This window comes from Aquila chrysaetos, chromosome Z (assembly GCF_900496995.4).
Source record: "Aquila chrysaetos chrysaetos chromosome Z, bAquChr1.4, whole genome shotgun sequence".
Taxonomy (NCBI): domain Eukaryota; kingdom Metazoa; phylum Chordata; class Aves; order Accipitriformes; family Accipitridae; genus Aquila; species Aquila chrysaetos.
In genome coordinates this window covers 77,266,287-77,288,092 of record NC_044030.1, presented here as the reverse complement: position 1 = coordinate 77,288,092, position 21,806 = coordinate 77,266,287, and the positions used below count along the sequence as shown (strand labels likewise).

The 21,806-nt window shown below is 52.8% G+C and overlaps 1 protein-coding gene across 6 annotated transcripts in view; it reads left to right on the top strand.

The window, feature by feature from the left end:
• CNTFR (ciliary neurotrophic factor receptor) overlaps positions 1-21,806 on the top strand; it is a 212,789-nt gene that overhangs the window by 73,485 nt on the left and 117,498 nt on the right. The window contains exon 1 of one of the 6 annotated variants that reach the window (XM_030005488.2): positions 1,289-1,494. The exons of the other annotated variants lie outside the window; for them this stretch is intronic. The gene's annotated coding sequence lies outside the window, so the exon portion shown is untranslated. Of the gene's footprint in view, positions 1-1,288; positions 1,495-21,806 lie in introns of those variants that run through there. 6 annotated transcript variants of the gene reach the window in all.

Here is a 21,806-nt window from a genome sequence, read left to right as displayed (position 1 = left end):
CCCCTCCCAGGGATGTTGGGGAGGGAAGCCCCCATCCACCCAGCCTGCTGCAGCTGGTGATTTCTGCTGCCACCAGACCAGGCTCCTTCCCCAGGGTCAAGCCACGATACCCCGTGGCCTCGTTGCTGTGCCTGTTCCGCGACAGCCCAGCAGCTCTTCATCTCCTCTCCCCATCTGGATCCAATAGCTGCATGCAGTGAAAAGTCACACCGAGCCCGGGAGCTTGGGGAGAGCCCCTTCCTGGCTGGGGCTGGGCGAGCTGCTCCCTGGCCAGGGCAAGAGGTTCACCCAGCAGGGCTTGCCGCTGCGGTCCACACATCTCCCACCACGGTCCTTGTCTCCCACCAGGGAGAAATGGGCCCCGGGGTTTCAGCAGCATCAGGAGATCACCGCCAGGATCCGGAGCTCTCCCAGCAGTTTCCCCCTAAGCCTGCCTGTATTTATTGCCATTTGTTCTGGTTTATTTTTCCAAAAATAAAAGTTGGTTGAAGTAGCACAAAAGCTTGGGAGGAAACAGGCTGAGGGAGCCTGGGGAAACAAAGATTTAAAGATTGTGCTGGGTCCCCGCTCCTCCTCCTCACCCCATCTCTGAAAAATAGTGTAATTGTGCGATTAAAAACCCTTCCATCTTTATTTACTGTAGGGCCTACAGACTCCATCTATTGTCCGCGATAGGTAGTCTGGGGAGGCAAAATAGGAGAAAAATAGTATTTTCCCTATATTTGGAGGTGGGGAGGGCAGAGCTGGTAGCACCTTCATCCTTCCTGGGCTCCACACCTCCAGAGTCGGGGCTGGGAAGCTGCGGTGGAGCCAGGAGCATGGCCCGCGCCTCCCAGATTGCTGGCCATCCCTTTCTCTTCCTCTCCTGCCTGTGGTGCCTGGTACGGTCTTCTGGGGACTGGGCTGGGACCTGCCGACATTCGGGGTTGCATCCAGGTTCCAAGACGGCGTTTTCCTGTGCGACCTCCAACCAGCCCGCCCCAGGGCATCCGATTCCCCCCGGATCTGGTGCGGATCATTCTCCCTTCCTGCCTCTCCTACCATCTGAATTTAGTTTCCTGTAGATGACAGGGGTCAGGAGTACTCGGGTGCTGACGGATCAGCATGTGCTTTCCTGGATCGGGGCCTCGCATTCCTCCTGTCCATCCAACTGGATGTGGGATCCCTCCTGGGCTGCAGCGCTGGGGGATGCTGCGGTGGGGGATGACACCCAAGCGGCGCAGCGAGCCCTCTCGCCTGCAGTCTCTGCCGTGGCAGAGAAACTTGCCTTGACTGCAGGGATAAACTAAAACTGAGGAGCAACTATGTGCTGGGCTGGGTCAGGCTGACGGTGGCTATCGATGCTCGGTCCTAACCCGAGCCAGCTTGTTTAACGCGCTGGTCCGTGAAACGGTAGCTTCCCGCTGGGAAACAGCCCTCGGCTTTGTCCCGTCTTTAGGCAAGGGGAAAGGCTTCCTGGAGGCGGGGGGTCTGCGATCTCGGCCGGGGGCCAAGGTAAGTCACCTTCTCCGCAGGGTTGTTTGCACAGCTGCGGGTGGCCGTGCCCGCTCCAAGAACTCCACATTCTTCCTTGCGCCGAATATCCGGGACAGGCATCCCTCCGCGCTCAGCGCGCTTTCATTTCCGTCGGCGAGCTTGGGAAGCTTCGCCAAGCATCTGAGCACCGGCTCTGACCCTCCACCCCGCCAGTGCGCTTTGCCTGGCTGATGGCAGCGTGATGCAACCGGCTCCGGTCTGTGCAAGACCACCGGCACTCCGTGCCCGCAGGAAAGCAGCATCGCACGCTTTCGAGTCTGCGTGCAATCGCTGCCCTCCCGCTTGCACGCTCCAGCGTGGTTCGCTGGAGGCTGGGCTGGTGGAGCAGGAGGCTCTCTGCCACCTCCGGGCGCTGACAGCCTCCCCGCGCGGAGCCTCCGCTGTCACCCGGCGTGTTGTTTTCTTTCTCGCCAGCCCTCCCGCCGACCCGCAAGCCCTTTGCTGCTTGCGAATTTTATGGCGGTGCCTCCGAGACACTGACAACCTGCTGACATCCATGGGTCGTGGGGTTGTTTTTATTTGCTTGGCTGCCTCCATCACCCCAAAACCCCAGCACCCAGCCCAGCTCCCTGCTAGCGGTTGCTGTGAGAGTTTCATGGCTTCTCTCTGTTTTTTTCCTGCTTTGCAGAGAGCTTTAATGCTGCCCTGTTTGTCCCGAGACTCTGCAAAGTGGCAAGCCTCGCGCAGACAGCACACCAGGGCAGCTGCCCGTGCTGGCCCTGGGATTTACTACAGGCGGTTTATTTTCCCAAGGAAGTTAGTTTCCAAGATAGCATCTGGTTTTTATGAGGTCTGATCAAATAAGGTGGTATATGTATGAGCAGGGGCTTTTATGTTTGTACATGTATTTTTAAAGTTTTATAAATAGCGGAGCGATATGTTGCTTGCTTCTTCCAAAACTGCATCTCTTGCGACCATGGTTTTGCTGAAATTATTACTGAATCCAGAAAGCAAGTTGTTTCTCTGAAACGAGAAGAGGGCAATATAGATACTCATGCCTTACAACATATACATATTATCAGTAGGTGCTGTTATTTTCAACACCAGTGCAGGATTATTCTTAGGTGCCTCATCCACAGTACAAGAGGCAGTCAGCCCGCAGACGTTATGGGTGAAAACCAGACACTTTCTTGCTGGCCCATTGAAGCTGTTCTGCAAATAATAAGAGAAACGTAACGTGTTCTAGGGGGCTTGGGCTCGGTTTGCAAGTAATTTGCCTGGAATAAAAAAGGTTAGAGGTTTGAATGTGCTTTTGTGGGCAGAGCTGGAGAGAGAAGCTATGTGCAAGTTTCCAAAGGGACTCTGGGCTTTCATCAGCGCGCAGCAAGTCCTGCATGGAAAAAGGACTAGATGGAAACTTGCTGTGGAGCTGCTTCTGCTTGTGTTTGTTTCTTTTAAAGCTTTGGTTGAAAGAAAGGAAAAGAGAAATTAAAGCACAGCTCTTGGGTATTAGCTTTTGGAGGAATTTCTGGAAATAAAATTGGAGGGGGAAGGAGGAATGGCTGAAAAATATTATAGTAGTAGAAGATGGGACTCTGGTATCTGCAGCCATTTCATTAATGGGTGATTAATAAGTGATGTGCTATTGGTGTGTGGGGACCTGGTTACTTGTGGCTTCCCATCTGGGTAGGTTTAAAAGTATCTGCATAACCATCTTGTCTCATTTATATTTTAATGCTCTCACCTCTTCCTTTTCCCTTTCTTCCTCCATGTGCATCCCCTTCATTCTTCCTAGGCTGGCTGCACCAAACCATGTGGGAATCATCCCTTCACGCGGGGTTGTCTCCTCCATGGGAAGGCTGGCTGGCAGAGTCCAGTCAGGGAGACCACCAACATGCTTATCTTCTCCAGGTCCCACCAGTGCTTTTGCCAACCATGCAGCCTGCAGGGATAAAACCATCCCAGTGAGACCTGCCCTCCTACTGGTTTTTGGAGCAGCTTCCCCTTTCCACCCGCCTTTACGGAGGCACGTCCACTTGTCTGGATGCAAGTGCTTAATCCCCTCTCCCGTGGTGACCCCCGCGGAGTCCACCCTGCCGACAAAGATAACACCGTGCTGCAGCCACCCCTTGGCACATCCCCGGCTCTAGGATTTGTTTTTCATTTCCTCTTGCTCTCCCTTCTCTCCCCCTGTGAGATGTAAGAGTTTGGCAGCAGATCCTGTCACCCCATTTGCTTTCCTGCAGAGAATCATTTCTTCAGGGTGTTGTGTGTCAGCAGCAACAGGAGTCTGAGCTGAAGCCGCTGGATGTCTTCTTGGAGAAGACATGAAAAGCAAATCTGTGCTGCGTTACCTAACCTCCTACCTCCTCGCCACTCCCCTGGGGACCACCACCAGCTTCCCCACTCACTTCTTTTTTGCTGTTCTGTGCACGTTAGTTTTTCTTGAAAATTTTTAACCTATTCCTAGAAACTTGTCTCCCAGAAAGGGGAGACAAAATGTCACCCCCGTGAGACAAATTGACAACATAGCTGGTATTTCCACTACCTTAGAGCAAGCCAGCATCAGCTGGAACCAGGATTTTCTTTGCAATATCAGAAAAGCATTACCTAGATGCAAAAAAAGATGCCAAATAAACCCTACATTCTTGCTGAGATATAGCATTGCCATCTGATTTAGCATCTACATCCAGGCTTTGTTGCTCAGCTAAACCTGCATCCCAGTGCCATTGCAGTCATTTCCAGTTTGGTACCAGCTGTCCTGCAGGCATCTCTGAAACATTGCCCACGTTATGAGAATATGATGCTGTGTTCAGGCACTGGCTTTTACGAAGATCGGAGCTGCCGGTCGGGAGCGGGTGATGTTTCACACAATGAATTTCTTCCCTTTCTGCTCCAGGAATTGCCAGGAAGCAGTTCATGTAGAGGGGAAGATGTTGGGGACCAGGAGCTCGTGCATATGTGCATGTGAACGTTTATAAGGGAGATGGGAGAGGTAAAGCCTTCTGATACCTCAATAAAGGGCCTAAGAAAATACAGCCTTGAGCTTTGATTGAAAGCCTGGGTGCTGCTTTACCAAGAAAACGCTACTTGCTGTTGTTTGCCCTGCTGCGAGTTATTTACCCAGTGCTTCCTGCCAGCAAGTGTTTACACTGCTCAGGAGCAGCTTGTCCACAGTTTTTGGCAGCAGCAGCCTGCCTTGCATTGTTTTTTCTGGTTGCCAGCGAGGCGCCCAGCCGTGCTTCTCGAGGATGAGGATGCTGGAATGAAGGTGCTGGGCTCCCTGCATCTTCAGGGAGGGCAGCTGATGTGCTGGTGGCTCCTGCTTTAGGTTTTTCTTGGGGCACAGTGTTCTCCCCAAAACTTTTGCAAAATCTTTCTTGGTGCAGGCAGGAGGAAAACACCTCCTCCTTTTTGTCCCTTTGCTCTGCCTCCACCTTGGCTTGCTCAGCAGTGGTCTTGCTCTCAGCAGAAGACAACTCCAGTGCCATGAATGAATAGCACAAGGGTGAGGACTGTCTTTCTACACCCAGTCTGCCAAATGCATGTTCATGTCCGAGTTCAAAGCCGTCTTTCCACGAGCATTTCGTAAGCCATGCTGCTCCCATGCATATTTCTTACCTTTAGCTGAAGTATTTCTGGAAAACAGATGCAAACTTTTCATGGGAAATTATTGCAAGGTATTTGCTCAGTTCTGGCCACGCATTGCGGAGGAGCAAGCGATGCCTTGCCGTGACCCAGGAGTCTCTGCTAAATCATCTGCCCATACAGAGGAACAGAGCAGATAAGAGATAGCTGCCTTATGTTACACACTTGTTTTTTTCCCAGCCTCTCATTTGGGATGAGGTGAGCATAAGCAGGGATTAGTTTGTTAAGCTGTGACAGTTCATTAAACTTCTTGGACTTTTTCTCTCCAGACACTGCTGATGGCTGAGCCGGGGGAGGTGTGTGTGTGTGTGCAGATACTGTGGGACAAGACAGGCGGCGGAAATTTTCATGATTTTAGTTTCCAAACGCCCTTATCTATTTGCAAAGCCTTCCAAGTGCCTGCAAGAACTGTTGCATTTCAGGTACTTTTATTTCAAAAAGCCTGTGGAAGCAAAGTTCATTTTTCTTGGCTATTTTTTGCCTTGAAGCGAGCCTCTTTTTTGTTAGAAACTGATGGCTGAGGCTTAGATGTGTAAAACTTGTTGAAATTAATGGGAGCTGTGCCCCAAATCTCCTGCATGGCTTTTAAATTCTCTGACTTGTAAACAGGGAGCCTAGTTTGCAGCTGGCTTTCAAGTCTACCAGAGGAAAACCCAAAAGCTTGAAAGTAAAAGGAGAGGGATGCTCACAGGGAAGGGGAAGGGAGTGGTGCCGTGTTCCTCAGTTAATGCCTCATTGCATTAATTGCCACACAAAGAGTGGGGTCAGAGCTTGCGGGCACCCTCAGGTGAAGAGTGTCAGGACACAGCAGAGCCATGCCAGTTGGTATCACCATCACACCGGTCCCTCTTGGCTTTGAAGCCTGTGTAACCCCATTGCACAGGCTTTGCAAGGAGACCCCAGCTTGCAGGACTCTCTTGGGCTCTTGCAAATGGTTTGGGTGCCCCATTGGGTAACCATGCACGGGAGCGTGTTCCCAGTTGTATTTTTCCCAATGTGAAAAAGTCATCATTGAGAGGAAATTATTTGCATGCAAGGCTGTGCCACCCCATGGTGGGTTTCACCCTGCACGGAGCACAGAAGGGGCAGCTGAAGGGAAGACATGTGAGCATCTCTGTGTAGCCACAGAAATCTCATTTGATCCTCAGTGGTGGGAAAGGAAATGGAGCAATAACCCAAGACAGTTTAATAGAGTTTGGGTGAAATACGGTTGTTTTTGTAAGCTGGTCTCTGTGTAGTGAGGGCTCTTTAGCCCGTTTGTTGTGCTTGGCTCTGCTCTGGATGTTGGCACCAGCTGCTCTGCAGGTGCACGTGTGTTTGGCAGGAAGGAGCTGGGATTTGGGGATTCGCCTTGGTTGGAGGGGGGAAGAGGAAAAAAGCAATGAGAGATGATGTTTTGTCTTGCAAGTGAGGAAGACATGTCGGAGAGGGGGAAGGGCAGAACCCAGGGTTCAGTCCAGTCTCGGAGAGCTGGCTGGAGGGCAGGGTCCTCTCCTGGTGGCACCTTCTGCCTTCCCTGGGACAAAGCAGGAGTGGATCCTACAGGCCCTGGGGCTGCAGAGCCCGGATGAGGCCAGCTCCTGTGAGCAGAAGTTTGCCCCGGAGCTCAGATCGGCTGAGACAGGGAGCAATAGCAACTATTGCCTGTAATGTCCCCAAAATCATGAAAATTGAGGGGCTGGGGGGTGGCATTTCCAGAGCTGAGCCCATAGGGGTGCAGAGAGAAGACATTTTTGGAGGTGCTTGCCCTGCACCTCCCTATCATTTGCACCGCCACCTTTGCTCCCTCCTTCCCATCTTGCACTGTGGCAGTGGATCCCGGGGACCAGCACCCTGGCAGGGCAGAGCCCAAACCCCAGGTACCCCCGAGGAGGCAGTGATGCCGAGCAGACCCGGCTGTTTCACCCTCCCGTCCGGTGGTGGGGCAGCGTTCCCAGGGCAACTGGTCCCAGTGGCCCTCGGACGTGGTTTGTGGGGAGACTCAGTGTTCTCAGCACCCATGTGCTTGCCCACCCCTGCCCAGTTTTGGAGCACAGGGGCTGGTGGGAGCGGACTGGGAGGCCCTGGGCAGGGGGCTGTTTGGTCCAGCAAGCAGAGAAGGGGAAGAAGCTGATGTTTCCTCTAGCGAAACCCTGCGGTCGAGCCAGAAGCGGCAGACCTCCGCGCGCTGGCACGGGCCCAAGGCGTCTTTGCTTCCTGCCACCCTTTCAAATTAAGCAAACGATTCATTTTATTTCTTTAATTTTCCAAATGGAAGTGAATTGGCCGCGCTGGCAGGTGCCTGATTGACGTTCCAGGGAGGACGGGAGCCGGGGGCCGGGGGGGCTCGCCTCTCCACGCCTGCCACCGCACTCCCGGCAGCGCCGGCGGGGATCCAGCCCTGCCACTTGGGGCACGGGGGCCGCTTCGTCCTCCTAGGAACAAGCAAGAGATGCCCGGGTTTCATGCTAAGGGTAAAATGATTGCAATGCTAAGCTCCTTCGGGGTCCTTTCAGGGCGGAGAAGAGAGCTGTGGCACCCCCGGTGCCCCCTATTAACTCCTGGCGTTCAGTGTTTTATGAGCGTGGCTTTTCCTCTTGCTTTTATTATGCTTTGCAGAGCCTTTCTCACGCATCTGCTTAGTCCCCTGCCTGCCTCAAGGGGACACTATCAATAAATGACACTGGCTTCACTGGTGGAGAGGACCAAGTCCTCCCTTGCAAGCAGGTTTTGGGGTGGGATGCTCCTACAGAGACGGCCACACACCCTGCCCAGCACCGCCACGGTGCACTCACGCTGCAGGGCTGAGCACTCACCTGGATGCACATGTCTGCACCCCTAAACTTTCCCAGATCTTCCAACGGGTGCAGGGTTCTCTGCAGAGAGAGGCTGCAACTCTCCCTGCAGCGAAATAAGTGCCGGGAGATGGTGAGGGGAAGATTATCCCCACTACGTGGCAGCAATTATCAAATCTATACGCTGCATCGGTGAAACGAACAGCAGCCAGTGGCTCGCTGCCGGAGTGCGTGGCGTGTAATTAGTTCTAGCTCCCCAATCTCTGTTAAATCTCAAAGATCCCTTCCTAATCTCTGGCACCATGGTCTCTCTTGTGGCTTTTTCCCACTGCTGCTGTTAAAATTTTTCAGTGCTCTCTTTCCCCTCGGCTGCCCCCTCCATCTGCTGGTGGGTGGCAGGGGGATAGAAATCCTCCCCCTGAGCTGGGCTGGGGCGCTGGAAATGCAAAACCTCAGGATTTTCAGACATCATCGTCTGTCCTGGAGCTGAATCCCACTCTGCTGTGCTACTGCATGCCCAGGACTTTTTCACCTTCCCTCCATCTCCCCTTGGCTTCTCCACAGGGTCCCTGGGAGAACACAGCAGCTCTGGCTGAGCTTGCAAACCTTTGAGCCACTCTGCCGGGGAGCGAGATAAATGTGGTTGTGTCATGGTGATGATCCCAGCCTGGGTATTAAAAACAGCAACTTAATTGGCCCTTTGAGGGGGGAAATAGCAATTCTCATGCCCACCTCATCTGTTCTCAGGAAAGAAGGCCCCCCTTGGTTGCAAACAGACCGTGTGCCTGGAACCCGTGCTGCTGTTCCTCTGCTTTGCAAAGGTGACACCAAGACCCAGACTGTTTGTGGCAATGGGGAAACTGAGGCATGGCATGCTAATGTGTTGCATTTGGGGCTGCTCAGCCTGTGTCCCAGGCCAGTGGGACTCCCAGCAGGGCAGGGACAGGCTGTGGGACAGGGGAGCCCATGACATCCCTGTGCCAAGCCCTCGGGTTGATGGGGTACCACCAGCCACAGCCCCTCTCTGCAGCATGTCCCTCTGTCCCATCAGCTCTGCAAGAGCTACAAGCCCCAAAAACTGAGTTTCTGCTCTCCCCAATGCCCTGCCTGTGGAGTGTACTATCCTCCTGACTTTTGTGCAAAACCATCAGCAGTTTGGAAGAGAACAGGCAAAACACGAGCTGTCTGCGAGCTGCGTGGCAGCCGGAGGGATGGAGATGAAAGCTCTGCTGTCTACCACCGAGATAAATTTCATCTCTGCCTAATTCAGGGGTAAAAAGGAAACTCAGCAGCTGTGTTTTGCAATCCTATGCGGGCGAGGTTTTCTGGGAGACACTGGAGCTGGCTCATTTTTACGTGGGCATTAGGGATGTGACAACTTAATTGCAGAGAGTTCTCCGGAGGGGGAGCAGGAATCAATAGGTGTTGGGTAAGGCGCTCGTTTTAAGATAAAGTCTATTTGTGAAATTATAGTCGTTTGTCTCCTTGCAGCCTCAAAAGCAGTTAATTGCGAGCAGCCCGGAGGGGCAGCATGCTCTGCCCCAGCTTGAAGCCCAAACACCAGCCGTGCCCTTCGGATGCCCGGGATGGAGATGGCTGGCGGTGCTGCCAGCTAGCGGTGCCGCTGCCGCAATTCAGGCGGCAGAGACCTGAGCTCTGGGGGAGGATGAAGGTTATGAATTCAAGTCCTTAAGCGTGTCCTGTAATCCCTTTTCTGGCCCGGAGGAGCGGCAGCCTCTTCAATTACCAGGGCACGGAGGGCTGCAGGGTATGCATTTCCCAAAGGCCAGCCCAAGGCTGCAGGGAGAGCAGCCAAAAATACTCAGCTTATTTGGGCGCCGTGGGGACTCGCCTTACAAGGCTGGAGAGTAGTTCGTTAAACAAAAAAAAAAACCAACCCACCCCAGGACCAGAGGCTGAGTTTTGCATGCTGGGGTGGCAGGGAGGCCTCCGCAGGCTCCTCGGGGCCAGCTCTGCCCCAGATGTGCGTGCACAAATCTCCCTGCTCTTGTCCTGGCCCTGCTGTAACACGGCTCTCCTGGAGCCGATGCTGTTAAGCCTTTGCTCTCTGGGACCTTGGGCCAACATGGTCTCAGCTTAGAGGTGTGTTGCAAACAGGGGATGCTGCTGCTTTTGAATGGGTTTGGGGAGAGGGCTTTGGTGCTGCACGATTGGATGGACATTTTCCCCCAGCTGGTGCATGCTGCAGACTTGCTGTGTGCTCACGGCAGCGCCTGGCTCCACAGCTCTTTGGGCCACTTTGGTAGGGAGCAGATCTATCCGGCCACCCTGCAAACCCACGCACGAAGCTGCCGCGGGAGGATGGGACAGCTGGAGGTGATGGGGGACACCTGCAGGAGCCATGTCCACCAGCCCTGTACACGCCCCACTGCCAACTACCTACATGTGTGTATTTTTGGAGGAGGTAGGAAGGTCTGGACCAGTGCGGCGTATTTTCTACTCAACACTTTGCTTAGGGCGTCCTTTATTTTTCTGTTTGTTCTCTCTGCCTTCTCTGGCCCTTCCCTCACTCCCCAGCTGTGCGAGCACAACCTGCTGCCGCCCGGTGAGACCTGTCTGATGCTACGCATCCCACTGGGCTGGGAGATTTCCCAGGGCTGCCTCCCTCCCTGCCCACCTTTGCCCTGCCTGGCTCCTTGCGGGTGTGTTCACACAACCATCCTCAGCACTGGTTACCAAAGCAGCAAGAGGCTGGGAAGAACAGCTTCGAGATAAGGAAATTAAGCAGGAGAGGCTCTTTATGGAGCAAGGGGTGGAATATTCTCCCCGTCTGTCACTGGGGATATCTGCTGTGCTGCGATTGGATAGACAGTGCTCAGAGCATCCTCCAGAGCTTGTGGGAAGGAGCACTGGGAGCTGGTTTAGCGCTTTGCTGTGGGTCCGTGCTGTGATAGTCCAGCTGGGGGGCAGGACCAGGTGGGCCCTGGATTTCCCTCTATTTCCAAAATGGGGCTCAAAACCCATGGAAGAAAGCCCAGGGACAGTTATTCCTGCAGCTCAGCCTTTCAGTACTGCACAGGGTGAGGGCCCTACGGCCATGGAGCACAGGAAAGCAGCAGCCACGCACGGAGACCTTGCAGAAGGGACAGGCTGTGTTTCTCCTGGGAGGTGGTGGGGCAAGGGAGAAGACAAGGAGTCCTAACTCATGCAGCCACACCAGTATCCCTCCCACAGCACCCTGGAGATGGCTGGGAAGCTCTCCAGGGAAGGCAGTACACAGGAAGGATGGGAGAAGAGTTGCTCAAACCTCCTCTTGGTCAGTAGGGAGTGAGGGACTCCTCTCCGCAGGGAGCTTGAGGCGGTTTTCTTTGCAGGCCAGGTAGCCGGTGGGCTAGAACCGCTCAGCCAGGGCTTTCAGCCTTCTGCACAGGCTGCACCATGCTCCCCTGTCTGCCTTCGTCTTCCACTTACCTGCCCAAGCATTGGTCCCTGGATGTGGTACTTGAGGGTTAATCATTGAAGTCTCCCTCTGGCAGCAGCTGGGCTGCCAAGGCTGGTGCTGGAGGCAGCAGGATGAGGCTTTCCCACTCCCGTGATCTCACACCATCTCCCTAACCACCAGCAATCCTGGCAAGAAGGGTTCAGCCACTGTTCCCTGACCTGGGAGCAGCATCCAGCCCTGCCTCAGGGCAGGCAGCTCTGGCACAGCCAAGCGTGGAGCAAGGTGGGTGGTGGGTGGTGGTGGGGTGTGCTGGGGTCCAGGGCATTTGCAGGCAGGTCCTGCCAGGGCAGCCAGGAAAGTCCTTTGCGTGTGGGCTGTATGCGGCGGCGTGCACCAGGCTTTGTGTTTGCACGTGCAAAGGGACACGCGTGTTCATACGTGCACGTGCTTGGATGGATGGGGAGGATGCCCACACCTTGCATGCCTGGGGCGAGGAGGTGGTTGTCTCCGCTTGCAGCCTCCTTGGGGGGACGGAGGCGCACACGTGACGGTCTCTGTGCCTTGCACGCCGTCCGTGTTGATCTCATGTGCTGAAATTCTCGCAGGCACCCAAAGGAGTCATCGAGCTGTGCGCCGATCACTGCACACTGCCAAAATCCTCTGGAATCCGCTCCCCTGCGTCGCCCCTTCCCAGGTCAGCGGCGGGCTTCGCGGCAGCAGGTGCTGAAACCCGTCCCTCCTCGCGACCTGCCTCCCTTGCTTTTCCAGCACATTTTCTGGAGGTCAGTCGTCCCCTCCCCGCCGCTGGATTGCTTTCCTGCCCCTTCCCACCTGCTCTGTCCACCCGGCAGCTTTTTTGGAGCTGGAGAGCAGCTATGGGGGGGTCTTGGGGGGGGGAAACATGAGTCCGAAGGAGAAATCAATCCTATCCTGGCTGGGGCTGAAATCTTGGAAACACCGTGCTCTGATCCAGCGGCTCTCGAAGAACCAGGGCTGAACATGGCACTAGCTATTTCTGGCCACTGGCGGCTATTCCTGGCCCCGACCCCAAGGTCGGTCCTTTTTCCTCGCCTCCTTCCCTGCGCGCTCGGGTGAGCTCGGTGCGACGTGCACGCTCAGCGAGCTATAAATAACAGCAGCCGTGGGCGGCCTCCGGGAAAGGCATTGAGGGGAAAGCATCCCCGGCTCTGCGGGCAGCCGGGATCCCCTGCCCCAGCCCAGCTGAGGGCAATGGGGGGCCACCTTCCCCCTGGGGGGAACTGGGATGCTGCAGAGCCATCATTGTGCGTTTTCCATGGGATTTTGAGCCCCAGAGCCCCGCTCTTTCCTGCAAGCAGCCAGTAGGGCTTTCGGGCTGAGTGATTGCTCGGGGACGGGTTTATTTTTTTAATATCCCTTGTAAGCAGCTCAAGCTGGACTTGCTGCCCTGCAAGGCGCCTGGGTTGGGATATCTTTTTTACTCCAGATCTCTCTTTTCCTCTGGGAAGGATTGAGCAACCCGATGGATGGGGCAGAGGGAGCGTCCAGGCGGAGGCAGCTCCACTGGAGCCTGCATGCGGCCGCAGCCTGAAGTTTCCTGAGTGCTTTTCTCCTCCTTGCTTGTCCCTCTTTCCTTCTCCACGCCCTCACTTTCTCCACAGTATCTTTCCCCCTTTCTCGTGCTCTCGCCTTCCCTCTCCCTCAGTTCCCCTCTGTGCTTTTCATCCCTCCATCTTTCGCTCCATTGCTCCCCCGCGCTCCCACGCCCTCCCCTGCCTACTCCCACTATTTTTGCCCTCCTCCTTCCCTATCCCCTTTCTCTCCTCGACGCTCCCCCCGGCCCCTCTCTGCAGCAGGGTACTGTCTTGCTCTGCAAACACCAGCTGCCTTGTTTTTCTTGCGGTGCAGCAAATGTTTCCGCAGCGCTGTGGAGATCACGGGAGCCGCTGAACAAAAGGACCTTTTCATTTTAGCAGCGGGATGGAGAGCGACTGCACTGCTGGCCTGAGAGGTCAGCACTCAGGTGGCTCCTATGCCTACATCCAGCCACCTCACTGGCGTGAGCACCGTCCCCCCATCTCCAGCCAGAGAGTGGAGGGGGAAGCCCGGTGGTCTCAAAGTCGCTCTGGGTTTATTTGGAAAGACCCAGCTTGTTTTCGTTTGTTCCCCCTCCCGCCTCTCCTGCTGCAAAACTGGTGTAATTGGAGCAGGAAATTAAACATTTGAAGCGTTAATGTGATAATCTGCTGGTTTAGGCTTTGGGGGGGGGGGGGGCAGGGAGCTGGAAGCTGAGTGCGCTGCTGCTGCCCGGCATGCCGGGAGGGAGAAGGGACGCTGCGCCAGCGGGGTCTCCCTGGCACATCCCACCCTCTTGCCCAGCCAGGGAAACCACAGGGAGGGCTCTCCTTCAGCTTGCTCTGGCCTCAGGTGGTCACGAGGCTCTTGGTTAGGATGGTTATGTTTTTCCTTTGGTCCTGATAGCCGTGCCTCATGCCTGTGCTGGTGGGACCAGGACCAGTGCTGGTGTGTGGCTGCACCCATCACCTGTGATGAGTTTCTCAGTGCTTTGCTGATGCTGGTGGTGGACAAACTAGCCAGGGACGTGAGCATGTCGCACATCCCCAAGGCCACGGTTTGGGAATGTTGAGGCTGGAGAAGAGAAAACCCAAAAAAGCTGTAAGCTTTCAGAGATGCAAAAAGCTCTCTGGGAAACCAGCCCTCATGTCCCTGGAGCAATAAACCATGGGTGTAAAATGCAGTGAGGGAAGTTCAGGCTGGGTGCCAGGAGAGCTGAACCTCATGGGAAGGGTGGATGGATGTCCAAACTGACTGCCAGGCAAGTAGGTTCAAGTCTCCATCTCAAGAGACACTGAAGAGCTGAGCAGACCTACATCAGGTTGGCTGTGCCAGGATGGTCCCAGAGGTGGTGGAGGGTGCATTGCTCTGGGTCTGTTTTGGCACCGGGCAGGCAATGGAGAACGGGTGTCCCAATGCCTTCCCTGAGCTCCTCAGTGGTCTATAAAGATGGCTGGCATGAACATATTATGTTTTTTTAATTCCTTTTTTATGTCAGGCTTGGATTGTCTAATAGACGCTTGCATTGTAATTTTTTACTTTAATAGGAATCATTTGTAGAGAGATCTGCTGAGTTCAGCATCCCAGCTAGAGCTTTTGCATTATCGAGAGTCACTGTCTTTGCAGATGGATGAGTTTCAAGGATTTCTAAATACACAGACCTATCTGTCTAAACAAAAGTTCAAATGCTGTGCAGTTCACTGGTTCAGAGCAAATGTCAAAGAGGCAGGACTGGGCTGTTGCCACCAAACGAACCTCTGTCCCATTTTCTTTTGCACTTTCCACAAAATCCTGCACAAATTTGGTGTGACCAACCCGTTTCTAGCTATGGGGAGATTCTAACCAGCGTGGAGCAAAGCTGCAGGGTTTTTTGTTCTGCTTGGACTTATGAGGGTGTTGGGGGGAGGAACAGTGCAACAATTGCTATAAACCCCTTCCCTTTCCAAAAAGCGTTTCAGGGAGGAGACTCATGGCCTTGCCTGAGGAGCATCAGGCTCCGTTGGCCTGAGGTGCTGGCAGAGTTGATGCCTTTTCCCAAGGATCCTGGATGAAGGTGAAGGTTGTCCGACGTGCCCCCTTCTCCCGGAGCAGGACCGGACATTCTCTCCATCACCCCTGTGGATGCTTGTCTCACTTTTCCTAAGTAATACGCCGAATGGGGGCTCCAGAGCCAGTGGCCGCAGAAGCGGGGTGAGCTCATGGCATGTATCATGGGTTTCAATGTGCTGCACCCTCTCTGAAAAAAAAATACGGTCGTTTGCAGACAGGGTTGTCACCAGGAGATGCCTTGGGGTAGTGTTTAACTCCTGGCCTGACCCGATGCCTTTCTCCCTTTCCTGCAGGTCTGAGGGTGGGGAAAGGGGACTGTGCTTTCCGCAGTGATGCCTGGGATCAAAATGCCCCCAGTGATATCTGCAGCTGAGCAGTGAGGTGGTATCTTGGCAAGGGCTCATATGCACAGCTTTTCAAGTCAGCATGGACGTACTTGAAGCCTCCAAGGCTAGATACCATCTCCAGATACTTCTTGGTGCTGATGGGCACAGCTGGGTGAATCCTCTGCCTCTTCTCTGCCTGGTCCAGGTTGCTGATGAGCTGATGGAGGGAGAGGGTCCCCTCCAGGTACCAACCCCTCACAGGAAGGCTTTGTGTGCTGGAGATAGCAGGCTGGCGTGGGAGACGGGAGACCTTTTTCCCCGACACCTGCATATGGTGCGACTTCGGCACGGCCTCTCGCGTCCGGTGTTTTTTGTGTGTTTTCCGAGGCGTTTTGTGTTCGCTCCTTGGCCGGTGCTGGGAGGACTGGATTGGAAAGGAAAGGGATTTTCATACTTCATCTTTTTCTCGCCGGGGCCTGAAACGTGAGCGCCTCCGAGGCGTTGCCGAATGAGGTGGTAATGTGTTCATCAGCTGGGAAATCACTGGACCTCAGAAAAATGGGGAGGGGAGAGATGGAGAGATGTGCAAGGATTTGTGTCCGCCCGTCCACCCCTGGGCAACCGTGGTTTTAGGATGCAGCTGGTGGATGTGGGGAGCGCAGTGTTGAGGAGCAACCCAGTGGTATCAGGGAAGGTGGGGACTCTGCCTCAGTTTCCCCATGCTGAGCAGTGGCTGCCCTGGAGAGCCATATGGACACTGCATTCATAGTGGTACCCTGGAAGCGGTGCTCCTTATCAAGCGTTGAGGGAGACCTGTGAAGAGAGAGAACCCAAGTCAATAAATACCTAAAATAGCACTAAGAGGTGCAGTGGAGAGCCTGCCTGCTGCAGGACATGGGTTGACCCTTGGCTCTGCCCAGCTGGGACCAACCTCCTGTGGGGAACAGGTCACGTTTTCCTGGCTGAATGCAGGTTTTGTCCATAAGACCTCATGATGGCCATGGTGGCATCTCCCTCAGCCTTGGTGCTCTTTCCCTGGCACGGCCCTTCCTACACTCACCACCCGCCAGTGCCACCACACACTTACTAGTCTTCTTAGAAATCAAAGCATTTAATTTGTGCTCTTAACTCTCCCTGGTTTGGGTCTGCAGGATGCTCGGAGGTGGCACAGCCCAGGAGCTGGCTGGGCACTGGGCGCTACGTGTGCAGAAATAAAGCAGCTTCAAGTCTCCTTTTCAGTTTTGTGGACTCTTCTTCTGCCCTTGCCATTTTTGAAGAGCATTTGCCAGCTGTCTTTCGTTGCTCCCTGCACCTCCTTCCTCTTCCTGTTTATCCGCCTCCTTTGTAAATTAAAGTCTCAGACCCTGCTCTTTCTCTACATCTCATCGCTTTTATTGCCCGTCTCTGAGCAGAAACACTTTTCCTCTGGTTTTTTTTATGCAGGATATCCAGGATTGATCAGAGCATTCCAGGTCAGGGCATACCGCTGAGTTACACCATCACATATTTTATAATCCCGGGTCTTTATATGTCACCTAACATTTTGTTTGCCATTTTAGCTGTGGCCACAGAGCAAAGGCTGACATCACTTTTCTGGCTGTTTCCAGCTAATTTAGACTGCAGCAATGTGTGTGATTAGCTCAAAATCTCCCTTGCAGCGTGCAGTGCCTTGCATTTATCACCACGCTGGGCTTCCTCACTGCCTGGCACTGCTGTTCACTTTGATGGTTTCCCCTATCCATCATATTCTTGATTAGCCTAAATAATATTGTCATCTGCCAGTTTTTCCTCCTCGTTGCTTGGCCCTCTTCAAAGCATTAATAAACAGATTATAACGTGCTAAGCCTTGTCCGAAACACCAAGGTGCAGAGAGCTGGCAATGCCATGCTCGGTCCAGGCTGCTTTGGCTGCCTAATAAATTCAGGGTCTGAGACGTGAAGAAGGTAATAGTGAAAGGAGGCAGAGAAAATACTGTTGGTTTTATTACAAATAAAAAGCGTTTCCATTTTCTGACATGCCTATGACTCTGCCCCATTCACTTTATGAATGGTTAATACCGGTCTGCATAACCAAATATGCTCTTGGTGTTAATACTTTGAAATGCAACTGTTGTGCATTTAAATGGCAAGGGCCTTTTTAGGGAAATACTTAGGAGTTTGGTTTCATGGGAATAGCGTAGTTTAATATGAAAAAAGTGTAGAGTATTATTGATGTGTGATATGGTAAAATTATGTATGTGGACATATGCTTGCAGTTAGATCAATAGATGTTATTAATGTGTAGAGATATCATTTTTATGTTTCTTTTTTCCAAAGGGTTTTGTGGTTAGCTTATATTTTGAGCTTATTGATGAAAGAATAGTATTTATTTTGAAAAGTCAATGATTCAAATCAGGACAATTTTTTTAATGGGCTGTAACTTTTAAGCAGTGTAATAAATTTTCTTTGTCATTTACAGAAGTATTTCCCTTTGCGTTCAAGTTGAATGTGGCAGTCTGCAGGTCAATGGCTCTGGTTTTCCCTAAGGTAAATTCTGGAGGTGCTGAGCTGGCCTCTTTGTGGTGGAAGCAGCTTGCAACTAAAATGCCTTTAAAATTTGTATTATTGGGAAAGGAAGCAAGGGAGAAGTGATCACAGCCGTGTTCACAATTTTCCTATGTATTGCCCAAATTGAAATAAATATAATTCTTAAAGAGCATAGGAAACGTGGCAGAAATAGCACGTCTGTGCTCTGGTTTGTAGCCTCCGAGCTTCTTGCAAGCGGCTGCTGCTCCAGCGGCTGCATCAGCGTCAGCGAACCTGCGCTTCTTGAAGGTCCCTTCCCTTCTGCAATCAGGATGGGGTTTTTGCTCAAACAATGTGCCCTGGCAGTGACTTCTGCTGAGTTTTACTGCGTGAAAGCACCATGAGAGTTGTGTCTTGTGCTTGCTTTAACCAACTGGTTGCTGGTTGTATTGGGCAGCCTGCGATTGCAGTGCTGGGTGGAGGAGCAGCCAGTTGCTCCCTCTTCACTTTCCCGGCTTTTGTTGTTTGTTTTGCTTATAACTTCACTGTGGAGAGGGTGGGAAGTGCTCTGCAGCTTGCCTGCTCCCAAAACACTCTGCGTAACCTGCTTTGAAACGCTGGCTGGGAAATGGGAGCAGAGCACGTGTCTTCAGGGGGGTGCGCTATGGGTGCTGTGCCCCCTCCGCCGGCTCCAGCTTTTTTCTTGCCTCAGGCAAGCTGTGCTCTTCGTAACCCCGAGCGAAAGCTGCTCGGAGATGGGAGAGGTGCTTGGTTGGTTTTATTTGTGTCTTTGCACCAAGTGGGACCAAGTTTCTGTTCTGACTCTGAATTCAGCTTGCATCCCTGCTCTCTAGACTCCTGCCTCACCCCAGAGCTGTCAGGAATATTTGTTCCTCCAAACCCGCCATTTCCCCTTTGAGAGGATGGTGGTAGCTCTCTTCTGCTCTTATTTTGCTCAGTAAATAGGATGAAAACAGATGAGGTCATTGGTGTCTATACAGGCAGATTTGGCCTCCATTTTCTGTTTACTAGGACTGCATTAGTTATGAATAATGGCGCGTCAAACTACTCGCTCCAAGCAATTTATTCATGGGATTTGGCCCCGCTTGCTGTCTGAGAGTTGCCTGCCAACAGGATCTGATTTTTAAAATACACTCACAAACACGCAGCCGTTTGCCCGATCTGTTTGCAAACATATCTGGGCCTCTGGGTGCTGAGCAGCTGCTCAGCCCCGGTGTCGGGGCCGCACAGCCGGGCTCCAAAAATCACCTCCTGGGGTTTCAGTCCGTGGACAGGCAGCGGCGATGTCCTTTGAAGCAATTAAAAGAGATGGAAGGCAAGAAGTCATGGGAGGTTTTAAATAGTCTTCCTTCTCTTTTTGCCTCAGGGGACATGATTATGTGAAGCTGGAGGCACACACGCAATCCCAAACCTTTGAGACAGGATTCCCTCCCCGACCCAGGAGAGACCGCAACAATTTCTAGCTCGTTTCTCGACGTCTGGCAAATTCTATGTCTAATTTTTTGCTCTGTCACGTCCCTGCAGAATAACCATTGATTTATATAGCGGCTGAGTCCAAAACAAATGCTTTTGCTGGATACCTGTATTCTCTCCAAGAAAGGGTCCTGCTCCCCAAACTTGGATAAAAAGGCCAAAACCAAAAAGAAACCCCCAGTTGCTGTGATGTTGGTGGAGAAAGGAACACAACAGCCCACATGTGATGGGAGGCAACCATGGGTCGGCTCTGCTTGCCCGCTGCCAGTACAATGTGCACCACGCACTGCTGTTTTCCAGGTTATTGCTTGTTTGATTGATTGCTTAATTTGCGCGCTTGTGTGATAGCGACTGTCATGCGATGGCTCTTTTGTCGTGCTGGACTGAAGGATTTTATTCTTGGGAGACAGCTCAGGCTCCAAGATGCTTCCCGAGAATGCTTGGGCTGATGTTCCCATGGGCCATATTTGGAAATCCCAACTGTTTCTGCTTGGCCAAAAGCACCAGTTGATTTTAAGGGATGTTTTGTTTGTGTTACAGTGTGAGTTTCTGGCCCCTGATGGTCTTGAAGGAAAAAAAAAAAAGATTCCCAGCTCACAAGACATTTGTGCTAATTAAACAGCGGGGGATTTGCTTCTCTTCACTACGGGTTTGTTTTTTAGGCTTCTGTCAGGCTTTTTGCACACAGATTTCCACACACCTCCTTAAGATGGGTGGTAGATGTCACACAAAGTTGGGCAGATTTTTTCCGCTTGAGGTTGGTGGGATGAAGACCAAAGATGAACGATGTATTCCCAATACCCGGCTCCATTGCCTGCAGTTCCAGATTCCCTCCATCACCTGTGCAGAAAGGAGGCTCCTCAGTTTATTAGGGGGTGATTTATGCCAGGAGCCTGTCCTATGTGCCTTGCGCTGCTGCCTCTCTCCTTGGCTATAGAGGGATCTGGGGAGAACTGCATCCCGGCCAAGACAGTGAGAAGGATACACACCTTCCCCTAGGTACCACACCACAACTGGAAGTCTTATTTTTTGGCCTTTTCTAGCCTTTTGGGTAGGGAGAAGCAGACCAGGCAAGGTTGAACCTTCTTTCCTCTTCATGCCCATGGTGCAGTCTTAGAGTGTTTGCCCTCCCCACCTGGGAAGGCTGTAAATCTAAAGCTCAGTTTCGTTTCCCTCCTCCTTGAAGTTTGAGAGATTTGTCCATAAAAGCTGTAAATTCTGGAGCCACTGGTGAACTCGGGAATCCCCCTTCATCCCAGGGAAGTGAAGCAGTCCTTGGAAGGCCACGGACGGACTGGTCTTTGGCAGTTAACCTCTGCTTAAAGCCTGCTGCCGGGGAAGCAGGCTGGGTGCCGCAGCAGGAGCCCTGCTCAAGCTCTCTGCCTGTCCCGGGCTCCCCTCCCACCGAAACCCAGCGGCTTTGTTGAAGGGCAGTTCTAACTTCCAACACCAATCGCGACACACCAAGCGTGGACCGAGAGGTTGGGGGGAGCCCAGCCATGCCCCGCTCCCCCCGTGCCTCTGTGGTTTTGCTCCGTTAATCTTCCCCAGTTTCATTTTTGGCTGTAGGGAAACATGAGAGGAGGTTTGGGTGGAGGAGGATTGCAATCCAGGATCCTCTGGATTGTAGTAGATGCCCTGGTGTTGCTTGAGGCATGGGGGACCATAGGAGCAGAGCTCCAGCTCCCCCCAATTTGGAGCAAGGAACTAAATCCCACGGCCCACAGCAGGGCGAGCGCCTGCTGCTTGCTCCAGCAAGGTCTCTGGTTTCAACCATGAATTCCCCTCCTTCATCCAAGAGATTTGCCCTGAAATACCTCCCTTCCAGGGAATCTGCAGGATTTTTTTTCTCCCCCTCCTGTGCAAAATCACGCAGTCAACAAAATCTTTTCCAGCGCTAATCCTCGGCTATGCAAGAGGACTCCTCTGGCCCCGCTGTAGTAGTGGAGAGACAGATGTTCAGCAGATAATTAGCGCGGTTGTGCAGCACCTTCCTGCTCAAAGCCTGGATGCCAGAGCCCCCGAGTAAGTTGTTGCGTGTCTGCCTGCATCGCTTCATGCTGCGAGACCTCTTTGGAAAACTAGAGCCAATGGGACTTGCTGCTTCAGGAGACACTGTGCTCCCCAGAAAAGTCTACTCTCGCCCTGGTTCCCGGAGCCATTTCTGCTTCATTATCCATTTAAGCACTGCTGAGCTTCTCTGAAGCCTTTTTCCTATGGCTTATCCCCAGAAAGGGCTTTTTTTTTCTTTCAAGAGGTTTTCCAAAGTTAAGGGTTAAGTTTTAGGACAGAACCAGCTCTTTCCCGATGAGGACAGCAGCACTGAACACAAAGGGAAGTGACAATCTCAGCACAGGGCAGGGAAACACTAACAGTTTCTAGAGGTTTCATTTCCTGATGACATTTTCAAATGGTTTTCCGAAGCAGCCAGAAATGGCATAGGGTGATTTCGGTTGAAAACCAGGGGAAGAGTCCTGGCTCCCATTTAACAACAGACGTGATGCTGGGTTGCAGATCCTTTGCAGAAACCGGGCCCTGTGCTGAGCAGGTGGCTGCCTTTCACATTTTTCCATGGTGG